We start from the raw sequence: 15,663 nt of genomic DNA on the forward strand, positions 1-15,663 counted from the left end.
GAACCTCCCTGCCCCTTCTCCGACCCCCTGGCCCCCTTGTTGTTGGCCTTCGCCTAACGTCTCTGTGAACTTGCTCAGGGACGGCCTGAGCCGCTCGTCCTGGCATGCGGGGGAGGAGCTCCAGACTGCCGGAGGCGATCTGCGAACGCAGGGAGGGAGGGAGGGAGGGAGTGATCTCGGCTGCAGGGGGGAGGAGGAGGAGGGGCTCTCTCTGGCTGTCGGAGCCCCATGTAAGTGGCACCATCCGGCCGGCTGCCCTGTTAGCCGCGCGTGTTCTGCATGGGGGGGGAAGTCCGGACATTTACAAATTCCCCCCGGACGCTATTTTTAGCTCAAAAAGCCGGACATGTCCGGGGGAATCCAGATGAATGGTAACCCTAAATATCAGGAGGAGAGGTGGGGCAGGAGATCCTGGCTCACAGGAATAGGAAGAGGGTCAGGTTGAAGGCGGGGACGCGGTGGAAGGATCAGGGGCATGGCTGGGGAGGTGTGCTGAAACAGGGCTGGTGGGGCCCAGCTGATGTGTGGGGGGCCTGGCTGGCTCAATATGCAAGTTGCAGGACACAATATACAATGGCCTAGTTGACCACTAACTCCTACCAACAACATCTCTTTTCCTGTTTAAAAAAAACTAGGATATTAAATGGCCAAAAAAAAAAATGTTCATACAGCGTGAAGTGGTATTTTCGTCCCATGGCAGAACAATGAGATGAGCAAAGCTCAAACTCTAGAAACCAGGAAAGGCCCAGGTAAGGTTTCCCTATCCCACTGTCCCTCTACCATCTTCAAGCAGTGCCTCAATACACATTCTCACTGGCCCTTGGAGCTAGAAGATCCAGGAGGCTGGAGATCCTGGCTTACATTCACACTTTTAGCCAACTCTGCAGAAGGAATACCACAGGTGGACAATTGAAGACCCATGCTACAGCAATTTACAACTCCCTTATGCTTATTCCCAGGATACCTTGTCAAAATAGGGTCTACAGATTTACCCCAATTGCGAGTTTAACTCTCAAATGTGAGTGAAAGTTCATAAAATGTCACAATAACATATAACAGGTGGTTTCTGTGATTGTTAATAGTTTTGAAGGTGTAATGACGGTATTTTTAAGTAAAACAAAAAAGGCAAAAGATGAAGCATATTAAAATTTGGAAGGTTAAGTGGCTAAAATAGACTTTCACTGAAATAACATCTTGGGTAACCCCCTCTTGTTAATAGAATACCATTTCAATTCAGGGCTGTGACTGCATTGACGGTGAATTTCATCTCAGATCAACAGGCTGTTGCAACACCCAACTTTTGATGATAGTGTCCAATAATATTTGTTGTTCTTCTCTGCACGTAGGACAACACAGTTTTAGGGTCCCAGGTTAGATCCCATGATGGGCCTGTAAGGATTTTTATCTCTCTTAGGCCGATCTGATCAGAAGACTTCGGGGAGCCTTACAGTTTACCTCCCGCTGAGTCCCCCTGTTAAGTCCATCTATCAGAGCTGGATTCCAATAAACCACACACACATGAATGTAAACAAAAAACACTTTATTTACTAAGGGACAAGGGAAAGGAAGGAAAGGGAAGTGGATTAATGATTTTGGAGATTCGGGATAACACAAGCACACATTCATACACTCTGAAATACAAGATGTTCTTCTACCTTTCCAGATGTCAGCGATGGAGAGGCTGCAGGATCCGGATGACCAAAGCCAGTGATGGACACCGACACCGTGGATGGCAGATGGAATAGACAGGTACGTATCCCTATCTTAACTCCCACCCTATCCTGCTTTGCGTTGTCTGAGTGTAAGATTGATCTAACTAATCGGACCAGGTCCATGTATGCAAGTTTGCTTTCCCAAAACAACAAACAAACAACCCCAACTTAATTAGTAAGTAGCTATTGCAGGCCAATAGTCAGTGCCAAGATTGTACCGCACTACGAGAGAGAGCTAGACACCTGAACTTCTGACAGCTCAAAAGCCCAAGAGCCCCAGGCTCCGCCCCTCATCAGCCTTTATAGGGAGCTGTTGCCGGGCAAGGTCAGATTCCCGCTCTTTCTATTTTCCCGCCTTTTCTTGGTATAGAGGAAAATTTAATTTATTTAATTTAACAAGAACCTAATTCAAAATGGAGGCTACCTTGTTCTTTTACTAAACCAAGATGGCCTTTTGATTTACAGAACTTATTTTAACGTGATGCATGTATGTACATTAATGAATTTGGCAAGATGGAACAAGACTTAAACTGAAACTAACAGGCCAAGTTGCAACAAATGGCCATGTTGTCTTCACAAATGTTGCTGGTAAAACAGGTGGTCAGGATCTGTCACAGACTAAAAATGCCTGGGATATTTTACCATCTTTGGTAAAATCACAGCAAAAGTGATTCCAAAAGATCATCATTTTGTTGCCTCTTTTTAAAGGTGGCAACACGCTTGAGTCCTCCAAGTGAGCAAGCTTATCCACTAGTGCAGCGGTTCTCAAACTTTTTAATGGGGTCACCAGGGCTGTCTTAGACTTGCTGGGGCCCAGGACCAAAGCCTGAGCCCCATCACCCAGGGCCAAAGCCAAAGCTTGAGGGTTTCAGCCCTGAGCAGCAAGGCTCAGGTTACAGGCCTCCTGCCTGGGGCTAAAGCCCTTGTGCTTCAGCTTTGGCCCCGCTGCCTGGAGCAGCGGCATTCAGGCTTTGTCCCGTTCCCCCCTCCTGGAGTCGTGTAGTTATTTTTGTTGTCAGACAGGGGTCAAGGTACAATGGAGTTTGAGAACCCCTGGCCTAGTACATACAATGTTCATGCTTTGTGTAAAAGCCTAGCTTTAGCTGTGTAAATGGTAAAGAGGGGGGGACTTTTTCCATCTTTGCCCATTCTGCATGTACAGCCGAGGCAGTGATAAAAGCTGGCTTGTCCTTAAATGTCTTTGGGGTCCGTCAAGAAAGAGATTTTGTGAGAAAAAGCTTAAGAAGAACAGTAGAGAGAGCGAGCCTGGAGCACTGGGCCTGGTGCAAGACCTGAGGCCTGAACCAGAGGCTGTGAACCAAAGTCAGGCCATGTATTAAAGCAGATGCTTATATATGAACTTGGCAGAGTTTTTGCTAGTGTATTAGGGATTAGATATTTATGTAAATATATTTTAAGGCTCGCACTTCTACATCCCCATCTAGCACAAGATAAGATGTTTTGACAGAACAATGAATAGGGATGTTGTGTCTGAGATCAGGAACAAGGGGAGGTAACACACAGATGTCATGAAACGTAAGATGGTACATCAATTGTGTATCCCTGTTGTTTCTCTCAGTCTATAAATATAGGGGTACCTCACCTTAATCCTTTGTGTGACCTAGGGGACAGCAGAGTCTCCTGCTGCTGACTGAGCCCCTCCTTGCCACTGAGCACTTGTGTTAATATACCTGTAACCACAGAGGCAGGGTGCTAGGACTGTGCCTTGAGGGCGATAAACCTGGCCGAGTGCTTTCAACACCAAACCGTGCCTGTGGTCTTTCTTTATGAGTAACATCAAAGTCTGCTGAATTAGCAGGCTGCCTGGTCTGCTGTTAGTACTGATAATACTGGAGGTATAAAATAACTGAGCAGCATTACCAAACCATCAACCTTCCAGCATTCAACACTTAACAAAAGAAGGCTGCTAGAGCAAGCTTCACTGTCATGTCTTCCACACCCACCAGCTCCTGGGACTCCAGACCTTCACCATCCTGATCCTGAGAGACGTACAGCACCCGGCACAATGGGGGGCGCTGACAACATTGTCACCCCTCCCAGCTCCAGCTGAATCCCAAACCCCATCAGGGATGAAACAGGATCTGACTTTAACAACAACAGCAACAGCTCCAGCTCATCTCAGCTAACTTCTCTTTCCCCCCAAAGGATGGTTATTACCATCTTTGATACTGTCTAAGTGTCTGAACACTCTCTCCAGCTAAAGGGAAAGGGAACAAGGGATGTTGTTATAATGAGAGCCTCACTTAATTCTTTACGTTTCAAAGGCTTTAACTGTTTTTCCTTATTTCTTAATCTTTAATCAAAGGTTAAAAGGACGTTTAATGGTGTGTTTGCCATGGTACTAAGCAGGTGGAAGTCTCTGTACACCAGACCCTGGACCTTTCAAGCACCGTTTAATGTTGGACAGTGCCTGGGTTATGTTAACACGCATGGCCCATATTGTCCATCTACATTAATACACCAGCTCCCAATGCCATGCTGGAGCTGGGCAGGCGGACACAATACTTGGGTGATATTGAGTGGGAGCAGGGAGGTGGAGTCATCTTGGCATCTGGCCTTCATGAGACCACGACAGGAGACTTTATCCATCTCGGGTGTCCAAACCTCTTACAGGACACTGGTAAATTGGAAAGAGTTACAAGAATGAGCCAAGATCTGCAGACCCTCGTGTGACGTTGTACTCCATGTGTTTATGGAAATATGCTTATAAGTGTGAATATAATGTAACTAGAATATGCTTTATGCAAAATCTGTCTTGTAAAGTATCATTACAAAGCTTATAATCTACTGAGTGTGTTCATCCTATTTGTATGAATGTGTCATTCTTGTATCTGAAGCTAAAATATGAAGTATAACTCTGAAGTCCTACTGTAATTATGCAAAGTGTGGGCCATTAATGGTGGCTTGGAATCTTAATGGCTCCCATTGACTAGGACAATTGGTTGTGAATGTCTCTGTTTACTTGCAAACTTACTGCCTGGGTACATGCAGGCCAGCCCTGGAAGAATGAAGACTGGGGTCTCACAGGTCATGTGACCATGTCACATGATAATGGAATTCATCTTAAACCTGGTGCTTTTCCATTTAAAAGGAGGGCTGGGGACCCAGAGAGAGACAAAAGATTCCTGCCTTGTGCCAAAGCTATAAAAGGCGGTGGAACAGAACAAAGGGGGGTGCAGTCATGAGAACACCCCTGCTTTCCACTGAAGATGCCTGCTGGAACTAACAAGGATTGTACCGGGGAAAGGATTGGGTCCAGACTAGGAAGGAGTCTAGTCTGTGAAAGAAGCTTATTGGAACATCTCTGAGGGTGAGATTTTATCTGTAATCAGGTTCTTAATGTATTAGGCTTAGCCTTGCATGTTTTGTTTTATTTTGCTTGGAAACTTACTTTATTCTGTCTGTTATTACTTGGAACCACTTAAATCCTACCTTATATACTTAATAATATCACTTTTGTGTATTAATTAACCCAGAGTAAGTGATTAATACCTGGGGGAGCAAACAGCAGTGCATATCTCTCTATCAGTGTTATACAGGGTGGACAATTTATGAGTTTACCCTGTATAAGCTTTGTACAGAGTAAAATGGATTTATTTGGGGTTTGGATCCCATTGGGAACTGAGTGTCTGGGTGCTGGAGACATGAAACCTGCTGAGCAGTTTTTGGTTAAAGTCTGCAGGTCTCGGGCCATTGACCAGACCTGGGTCTGTGTTGCAGCAGGCTAGCGTGTCTGGCTCAACAAGGCAGGGTTCTGGAGTCCCAACCTGGCAGAGAAAATGGGCCCAGAGGTAATTCCAGCACATCTGGTGACAGCCTCAAGGGGGTCTCTGTGACCGAACCTGTCACAACTGGCTGATAGGGAGAACTCCAAGGGGATCGATCTCCAGGGAGAGTTTCTGAGAGCTGAGGGGCCTTCAATCTTGCAGGCCAATGCAGAACAAGACCCTACTGCCGGGAGCTGGAGTCAGCAAAGTTCTGTCTGGGGTGAAGGTGCAAACATTGGACGAGGAGCCAGGGTAACAATTGATTTGGGGCTGTGGTGGAGGGGAAGAGGCAGTGGGGAATAGGAGAATTGGGGGAAGGGAATGGGAGAGAGGCAGTGGGGAATGAGAGAGTTGGGGGAAGGGAATAGGAGAGTGGGGGAGAGGCAGTGGGGAATGGAGGACTGGGGAGGGGAATGGGAGAGTGGGGGTGTGACACTCTGTACCTCGGGAGAACACCCTACACCGCCATGTTCATCTTTATAAAACAATTCTGTGGTATCCAATGCAAAGTTTGTCATGTTGGGTGTCTTCGGAAGGCTCATGATGCACTGAGCATTGTTATTATAGTGATGTTATAGTAATTTTACAGTAATGTTATAGTAAGGTTATAGGTTATAATTTCATGTATATAGTTATGAGGCTGAAAATGTATCCTCATGGCTTAACGCAAGCCCATGCAAAAACTCTTCAAGAACAGAGAGGCAGTTCACACCTCATCAGGGCATGGATGGGACAAACCCAGCCCAGCCTCACAGGAAGAATGGACACTGGCTTAGGCAGCAACAAAAGAATCTGTTAGACCAGTGGTTCTCAAACTTTTTAACTGGTGACTCCTTTCACATATCAAGCCTCTGAGTGCGACACCCCCTTATAAATTAAAAACACATTTTAATATATTTACCACCATTATAAATGCTGGAGCCAAAGCGGGGTTTGGGGTGGAGGCTGACAGCTCGTGACCCCCCATGTAATAACCTCGCGACCCCCTGAGGGTCCCAACCCCCAGTTTGAGAACCCCTGTGTTAGACCCTCCAGGGACTCACCCCTTCCTTTGGGCAGTTTGGGACTGCGATGAGGTAATGCTCACCTGACTCTGAAGGTGGGGCAAAGCAAAGAGGGAAGAAAGGACATGATAAAAGGGAGAGACATTTTGCCATGGTCTCTCTCTTCTGCCTACATCTACAGACATCACCACCACCAAGCGACTGAAGGGGAGAGCCTGGCTGAAGAGCAGCCAGCCTGTGGTGAGAAGCATCTAAGTTTGTAAGGGCATTGGAAGTGTTAAGATCAGCTTAGAAAGCGTCTTCCTTTTATTTCATTTGATCAAATCTGACTTGTTATGCTTTGACTTATAATCACTTAAAATCTACCTTTATGGTTAATAAATTTGTTTATTTATTCTACCTGAAGCAGTGTGTTTGGTTTGCAGTGTGTCAGAGACTCCCCTTGGGATAACAAACCTGGCACATATCAATTTCTTTGTTAAATTGATGAACTCATATAAGCTTGCAGTGTCCAGCGGGCATAACTGGTCACTGCAAGATGGAGGTTCCCAGGGTTGTGTGTGGGACCGGAGATATTGGTTAGTGTCATTTGCTTGCAAGTAGCTGGGAGCAGCTTACATGCCAGAGGCTGTGCGTGAACAGCCCAGGAGTGGGGGTTCTCACAGCACAGCAGGGTAAGGCTGGCTCCCAGAGTCAAGGATTGGAGTGGCCTAGCAGATCACTGGTCCAGATAACACCAGAGGGGGACGTCACAGTGGCGTACCGAGCAGGGTGTATGTACGGCTTGTTACTCCAAGTGAAGTTCACACTTTAAGCACTAATAATTGTGATTTTAAGTGAGTCTTAAGTGCAGTGGCTAAGAACACTCAGGAGGAGGTCACAGTTTTGTTGTTTTCTGTTTGCTTACTTAGGGAAAGGGAAGTAGGAACAGAAAAGCAGGGAAATGAGTGAAAACAGTGAAGCGGTTGCAAAGTTGGAACTTTTTAGGGCTTCAATCTGCAGAAAAGGAGAGGGAGCACCAGAGATTACTACAACTGAAAGAACTGGAGATAAAAAGAAAAGAAAAAGAGGCAATCAGGGAGGAAGCTGTACACAGAAAGGCCATGGATGAAAAAGAGAGAGAGTGAAAAGAAAAAGAGATCAGGAAGAAAGAGAAAGAGAGAGAGAGAGTGAAAACACCAACTGGACCTGCTAGAGAAGAAGAACCAGAACCCTGACCCCAACAACTCCCATCACTCCAAAAATCCACAAATGGGAACACTTATGTCCTGCATAGAGTGAGGACGATGATATTGCTGAATATCTGACTATCTTCGAAAGGCTGTGTGTAATACATGAAATCCCTGATGATAAGAGAGTTCCTACCCTGACTGCAAAATTTACTGGTAAAGCTTGAAATGTATTCAATGGAATGTCTATTGAAGATGCTTTAAACTATTGTAAATTTAAAAATACTGTTTTTTGAAGTTTTCAGATTACCCCTGAAACATACAGAGTTAAACTTAGGAATCTTAAGAGGGATATTGATATGAGTAATGGGGAATATGTAAACAAAATGAAAGATTTGTTGGGAAAATGGGTGAGGGGTAAGGAGGTGGCAAGTTTTGAGGGAATGTTGGATCTTGTTGCTCAAGGGCATTTCCTAAGCATGTGTAAGGCTGATGTAAAGCAGTGCCTATGGGACAAAGACGTAAAGTCTGTGGATGAAATCGCTTCTTTTGCTGATGCCTTTGAACAGAATCAGACGTTTATTGAGGGTAGGCCACAGAAAGGTGTTTAAAACTGGTGGGAAGAAAGGATCCCATTTTGCCCCTGGGAAGACTGAAGGGGGCTGGGAGCCTAAACAGTCTCTTACCCAAAAACATTCCTTTAGCAGTAACTCCTATCCCAAATCTCCTGTAAAAGTAGAATATCCCAAAAGGTGCTATCAGTATAATTTCACTGATCACCTGAGGAATAAATGCCCTGTGCTAGGAGGAAGCAGGCAAACAATAGCTCATGTTAGTTCTGCTGTCCTCAACACAGAAACCCGCCAAGCAATCGAAACCTATTGCATTGGTTCTGTGAGGTTAGCCTCTGCAGAACCAGATATGGAACATGTTAAGGCTCTCCAAATTGATGGCAGGGAATACTTGGGGCAGAGGGATACAGGGGCCCAGATCTCTCTGGTTAAGCAGAGTGTGGTCCCAAAGGCCAGTATGTTGCCTGGCTAAATGGCAGAGATTGTGGGGGTGGGCGAAAGCAGATTCCTTGTACCACTAGCTAAAATCCATGTGGATTGGGAAGGTTTGGAAAGTGTTTTAACTGTGGGGGTAATGGAACACCTCCTAGTTGACCTGCTCCTTGGTAATGATTTTTTCCGTGTAGCTCAGGTTAAAGTATTTGCCTGCAGCAGGAGGGAGTGTTATGCTGGGACCCCCGAGGGAAAGGGTAAGGTCTCAGGAACTGCTGAGAGAATGGGAGCGAGTCTCCTTGATTCTTCTGCAGTGGGGGGAAGCCACATGCTTCCAGGTGGGAGGGTGGTTGAGACCAACTCCTACACTGCAGCTGGAGGCAACACCACCTCAGGAAGGGATGGGGGTGTAATTCCTGCCAGAAGAGAACTGTTCACATAGTTAGCTGCCAGCAGGTCGCAGCTGAACCAGTGGCAAATCCGGCTCTAGGGAGTGTAGAGCAATGTGTCCCAGAGGAGAGCCCAGATAAGGGGCAGGGGATCTCAGAAACCACTGAGGTGGATGAGGATTCCTGTGACTCTATAGCACAGGGAAGCAGGGTGCTTCCAAGTGTAAGCAGTCAGGATGAGCTCTACCCTGACATCTGGTGGTGAATTGTGGTGAGTTGTGGAAAAGAACTTCAGGGGCTGGTCTTGTTTGCATAAGCACACACCCCCCCCAGCATGAGCCCACAGCCACCCAAATGGTCACTTTGGCTGCTGTGGGATCCCCAGTTTATCTGTTATTGGGGCAGGAAGAATAAAATGTTGTTACCCTGATTATGTGAATCAAGGCCAATGGAACTGTTTTATGACAGAGGGACTCACCATCAAGTAAGGAGCACTCGCTAGACAAGGGACATAGGTTCCAAAACCCAGTGACTTGAGAGAGGTGGGGGATAGACATTTATACCTGATGGGATAGGTCCCCTTTGAGGGTCTGAATCACCAATTATACTGCCTCCTCTCTCCATGGTTGAATAGCAGAGCTAGTTTTGATTCTATTAAGAGTCTAGTTACAGGCTGCTGTGTTGAAATTGCTTTGGGCTAATGGTGCACCAGCACTGGGGCTCCCCTACTACAAGCTGAAATCACTAAAGAGCTAAAATTACTAAGAGCTGAGATCACTGAGTGCTGTGCTAACTAGTGGGGGAGCCGGAAGATCTATTGCTAAGCGGCTGGCAAAGCTGAACAGTTTGCGGGACGGTTGGAGCGGCCCACAGGATGGCGAGTGGAGCGGAGCTGAACAATTTGCGGGACGGTTGGAGCAGCCCACGGGACGGTGACTGGAGTGGAGCGGAGCAGTTTGTGGGACAGCTGGAGCGGCTCACAGGATGGCTGGTGGAGTGGAGCAGCTCGTGGTGAAGGCTGCAGCAGTACCCCACGGAGAGGCGGGGCAGTCGGCCTCGGACCACGTAAGGTGCCCCTTAACACCCTGCATGCCCCTCCCCCCCCCCATTTCCACCCAGGCTAGGGGGGTAAAACTCTGCAGATAAACTTTTGAACTCTGGGGCTGCACTGACCAGGGACAGAGACTCTTGGGTTGTTGGACTTTTTGGGTGATTTTTGGGTTGCTGGACTCAAGAAACTTTTGGGGTGTTGGACTTTTGGGACTTTGGGGTGATCTTTTGGGTTGTTGGACTTAAGACCCTGAGGGGAAAAGGATACTGCCAGACTTACTTGGGGGTGGGTCTTTTGCTCATGGTTTGTGTTATGAATCCTGTTTGTGGTGTTTCCCCAACATAATGCCCCATTGTTTCCCTCCTTTATTAAAAGGATTTTGCTACACTCAGACTCCGTGCTTGCAAGAGGGGAAGTATTGCTTCCTAGAGGCACCCGGGGGGTGGTATGTAATTGTCCCAGGTCACTGGGTGGGGGCTCGAGCTGGTTTTGCATTGCGTTATTGAAACGGAACCCCTAGATACTGAACCCGGCCCTTGTTGCTGCCAACTAAGACGGGCAGAAGGGTTACACAAGTGTGGGAGGGGCTGAGACTAGCTCCTTTCCAGCAGAAGGCAACATGCCCTCAGGCGCAGAGGCAGGAGAGGTGTTGTCAGTGATTAAGGAAACTTTCCCAGTTGCTAGCTGGCAGAGTTCTGCAGCTGAAGGAGGAGGCCCAGAGGAGGAAACTGGGGAAGGAATAGTGGGGGTACAGGAATGTCGCCTCACCTGTCACTTGGGGCAGGATGCCCAGGACACTAGGAGGATGGCTGGGTCAGCATCTGTGCACCCAGGCACTCAGCCTGTGACCCAGGTTTTGAGAAGGAACTGTGTAACTGACCTCCTGGAGGGGAGCAGTCACACAGCTGACTTCTCAGGGACAGAGAAAGGGGTGGCAGAGGGTACCCCAGTCCAGGTCCTGGTTTTTCAGGATGCTATTCCTGATAAGTTTTTGGAAAGTAACTGTGTCTCTTCACATCAAGATGCAGCTCCAACGCCTGTAACAGCAGAGGAGTTGAGACCAGGAAATTGCCAGGTAGTAGTTTGCCAGAATACAGAGGATCCAACTCACAGAAAGGGGGGGGGGGGCAGTGAGACATAGAAAGCAGTTATGGGAAAGCTGCTGGGAAAGGGTGAATCTGATCCAGGGGTAAACACGCCTAGCCCAGAGAGCACAGATCACAGCCCTCTAGGGGGCAGGGAAGGACTCAGTGCTGGGAGGGGGAAACACAGGGGAACCCCAAAAGGGGAGCTGGATTTCCTACATATGTACAGTCCTGGGGTTGGGAGACCACTCACCAAAGGGCCAGCCAATGTGCAGGATCCCCCTGGATCCTTATCTTACCAGACCCCGCGATATCAAAATGCCAGAAACATGATTAAATTAAGAGCCCACACAAAGGGAAACACTGGAGGGAAAGAGAAGCCAGTGACTGATTACATGGGAGAGAGTCAAAGGACACCATGGGTAATGAACAAACGAACCTCAAACTACACTATCTGAACAGAGAGGGTGGTATCATAAAGATACTTGTAAACACCCATCTGTGATAAAAAAAAAATGGTATTAATGCAAAGTTTTGGGGATAAGAATATTGACAAGGATGTTAAAACTTATTATAATGCTACTTTTCAATTAATACCTGTAAACAGGTTTAAAGCTTATCACAGCAGCGAAACCATAAAAAACCTGGTTTGCTGTGTGTGAAAGGGGAAACTGAGGCACGCTGCCTCTTGGCCTTAATGGCTGGATGGCAAGAGAACGATAACAACAAACTGCCTTCGAGATAGTCAGTGACTAACCCTCTTGCAGTAAACTAAGAGGGGAGGTGTGACGCTCTGTACCTTGGGGAAACACCCTACACCCCAATCTTCATCTTTATAAAATGATTGTGTGGTATCCAATGCAAAGTTTATCATGTTGGGTGTCTTCAGAAGGCTCATGATGCATTGAGCATGGTTGTTATAGTGATGTTATAATAATTGTTATAGTAATGTTATAAATCATCTACTACAGGACAGGCCCAACGAGGAAGATAACAGAACACCACTGGCCATCACGTACAGACCCCAGCTAAAACCTCTCCAGCGCATCAATGATCTACAACCTATCCTGGAAAATGACCCCCCACTCTCACAAGCCTTGGGAGTCAGGCCAGTCCTCCCTTACAGACAGCCCCCCAACTTGAAGCAAATACTCACCAGCAACTACACACCACACAACAGAAACTCTAACCCAGGAACCAATCCCTGTAGCAAACCCCGTTGCCTTCTCTGTCCCCATATCTACTCTAGCGACACCATCAGAGGACCCAACCACACCACCAGGGGCTCATTCACCTACATATCTACTAATGTGATATATGCCATCATGTGCCAGCAATGCCCCTCTGCCATGTACATTGTCAAACCGGAGAGCCTCTACATAAAAGAATAAATGGACACAAATCAGACATCAGGAATGGTAACATACAAAAGCCAGTAGGAGAACACTTCAATCTTCTTGGACATTCTATAACATACTTGAACAAAAAAAAAACTTCAGAAACAGATTTAAAAGAGAAACAGCAGAACTAAAATTCATTTGCAAATTTAACACCATTAATCTGGGCTTGAATAGGGACTGGGAGTGGCTGGCTCACTACAAAAGCAGCTTTGCCTCTCCTGGAATTGACACCTCCTCATCTATTATTGGGAGTGGACTACATCCACCCTGATCGAATTGGACCTGTCAACACTGGTTCTCCACTTGTGAGGTAACTCCCTTCTCTTCTTGTGTCAGTATATAATGCCTGCATCTGCAATTTTCACTCCATGCATCTGAAGAAGTGTTTTTTTTACCCACAAAAGCTTATGCCCAAATACATCTGTTAGTCTTTAAGGTGCCACTGGACTCCTTGTTAGTAATGTATAGTAAGGTTATAGATTATAATTTCATGTCTATAGTTATGAGGCTGAAAATGTATCCTCATGGCTTAAAGCAAGCCCAGGCAAAAACTCTCCAAGAACAGAGGGGTAGATCACACCTCATCAGGGCACGGATGGGAAAAACCCAGCCTAGTCTCACAGGAACAATGGACACTGGCTTAGGCAGCAACAAAAGAATATGTTAGACCCTCGAGGGAGTCACCCCACTTCCTTTGGTCAGTTTGGGACTGCGATGAGGTAATGCTCACCTGACTCTGAAAGGGGGCGGGAGCAAAGCCAAGAGGAAAGAAAGAACATGATAAAAAGGAGAGACATTTTGCCAGGCTCTCTCTCTTCCACCTACATCTACAGACACCGCCACCACCAAGCGACTGAAGGGGAGAGCCTGGCTGAAGAGCAGTCAGTCTGTGGTGAGAAGCATCTAAGTCTGTAAGGGCATTGGAAGTGTTAAGATCAGCTTAGAATGCGTTTTGCTTTTATTTCATTTGACCAAATCTGACTTGTGATGCTTTGACTTATAATCACTTAAATCTACCTTTATAGTTAATGCATCTGTTTGTTTATTCTACCCGAAGCAGTGCATTTGGTTTGCAGTGTGTCAGAGGCTCCCGTTGGGATAACAAGCCTAGTGTATATCAATTTCTTTGTTAAATTGACGAACTTACATAAGCTTGCAGTGTCCAGCGGGCATAACTGGACACTGCAAGACAGAGGTTCCCAGGGTTGTGTCTGGAACCGGAGATATTGGCTAGTGTCATTTGCTTGCAAGTAGCTGGGAGCAGCTTACATGCCAGAGGCTGTGTGTGAACAGCCCAGGAGTGGGGGTTCTCACAGCAGAGCAGGGTAAGGCTGGCTCCCAGAGTCAAGGATTGGAGAGGCCTAGCCGATCACCGGTCCAGATAACACCAGAAGGGAACGTCACAGGGGGGAAAGGCAGTGGGGAATGGGAGAGTGGGGGAGAGGCAGTGGGGAATGGGAGAGTGGGGGGAGGGGAATGGGAGAGTGGGGGAGAGGCAGTGGGGAATGGGATTAGGGTTAGGCAGCGGGAGGGGAAGCGAAAGGGAAGGTGGAGAGGAGGAGTAGGGGGCAGAGCCCCATCGCAAAGGGGACATGGGGGGCCCAAAAGTTCTTTGTGCCAAGGACCTCAGGCCCATGAAGAGTCTCAGGACTGTGACGCCTCTTTCCTTTGTTCCTCTCCCCAGTCTCATTTCTCAATTTTTCACAGTATCAAAATTTCCCCCAATGCCCACGTTTATTTTAGGTTTCCCACCATCATCTCCACAGAGACCCCAAACTCCCAGGCCCTTCCTGGCTTCCTCCTGCGTTGCTTCTTTCACCTCAATTTTTACCCTTCTATAGACCCCAAACAAAGGAGAAAACAAAGGAAATTCAACCCCAACAAGTTCGTGAATGCTGAAAAATTGATTCTTTATTTAGGCTTCACAATTTCTTCACATTTTGGCAGCAGATTTAACCCCCAAACAATCCCAAATCATAATTCAGGCTGTGTGTAATAATGAGAGAAGACAGAGAGAAGATGTAATGAAATCATCTGCATTGCTAACTAGATTTAGGGAGAAACTGGGAAATAGGAAGCAGATAAGCCAGGTTTGCAAGTTGGGAGGGGGATTTAAAGCATGGATTTAAAGGGTCTGATTTGATCCCATTGATTTCCAGGAGGTCAATGCAAGACTCAACCCATGAAGCTCTCGCTCCAAGGGGCACGCATAACATTCCCACTAGGCACCACCGTACTCCTTCAAGCACCTAAATATCTTTTAAAAGCTGACCCCATGTCCACTACATTAAGAAGAACGATACAAACTTGTGTCTCTTTTTCAAACTTATTGTTGCTTTCTGAAATTGATAGGAATTGTCTGACACAAGAAGGAAAATAAATATTGAAAGGAAGAAGCACCAAAAGAGTGTGTGACTTTGAAACGTTAAAATAAATTGCTTTAAAAGGGGGGGGGAACCCAATTAATAGGCTGTTTTAATACAGGAATGCAGTGTTAAAAATGAATAAAACAAAGAGCCTCAGATAAGCAAAGAATGACAGAAAATGTGGCTGCATAAACTACTGAATAATGATTGAAGCAGCAGAGAAAGTAACAAGTAACAGACCAGAAATCTGAGAACTGCAAACAAGTGTCCAATAGAAAATAAGAAGATTGCCATCCTCCAATGAACCCCAACAGAGGGTATATAAACTGGGGTCATCATGGTGGACCTCAGAGTTTTGCTGAAGTCACCAATGAAGATGACAAACCCAGAAGTACTGCCAGAAACTTGGACAAACCGTGTCCCATGTTCTCCTGTGCCAGGCTTACCAGGCTGAGAAGTGGTGAGACTTCCTTTTGGAGGTTGTATCACTTGTTGTTTCTTTAATCTCAGTATCTGAAAGTTCCCCTGTTGTGTCTGCTGTCTTTGTAGCACATCATTGAGGAAACATATCTTGGATTGTAACTAAGCAATGCCATTAGCATGTTTCTCCATCCTCAGCCCAAGTCAATGTCTTCAATGAACCTCCAACAATAACTTTAAGCAACTGTTTTTGATAGTTTAAACTAGTCCCTTTC

The 15,663-nt window shown here is 46.5% G+C and overlaps 1 protein-coding gene across 2 annotated transcripts in view; it reads left to right on the forward strand.

Annotated features, from left to right (window-relative positions):
* LOC135886542 (uncharacterized) overlaps positions 1–15,663 on the forward strand; it is a 58,196-nt gene that overhangs the window by 14,909 nt on the left and 27,624 nt on the right. The gene's annotated exons all lie outside the window — the stretch shown is intronic.

The sequence above is a fragment of the Emys orbicularis genome, chromosome 12, assembly GCF_028017835.1.
Source record: "Emys orbicularis isolate rEmyOrb1 chromosome 12, rEmyOrb1.hap1, whole genome shotgun sequence".
Taxonomy (NCBI): Eukaryota; Metazoa; Chordata; order Testudines; family Emydidae; genus Emys; species Emys orbicularis.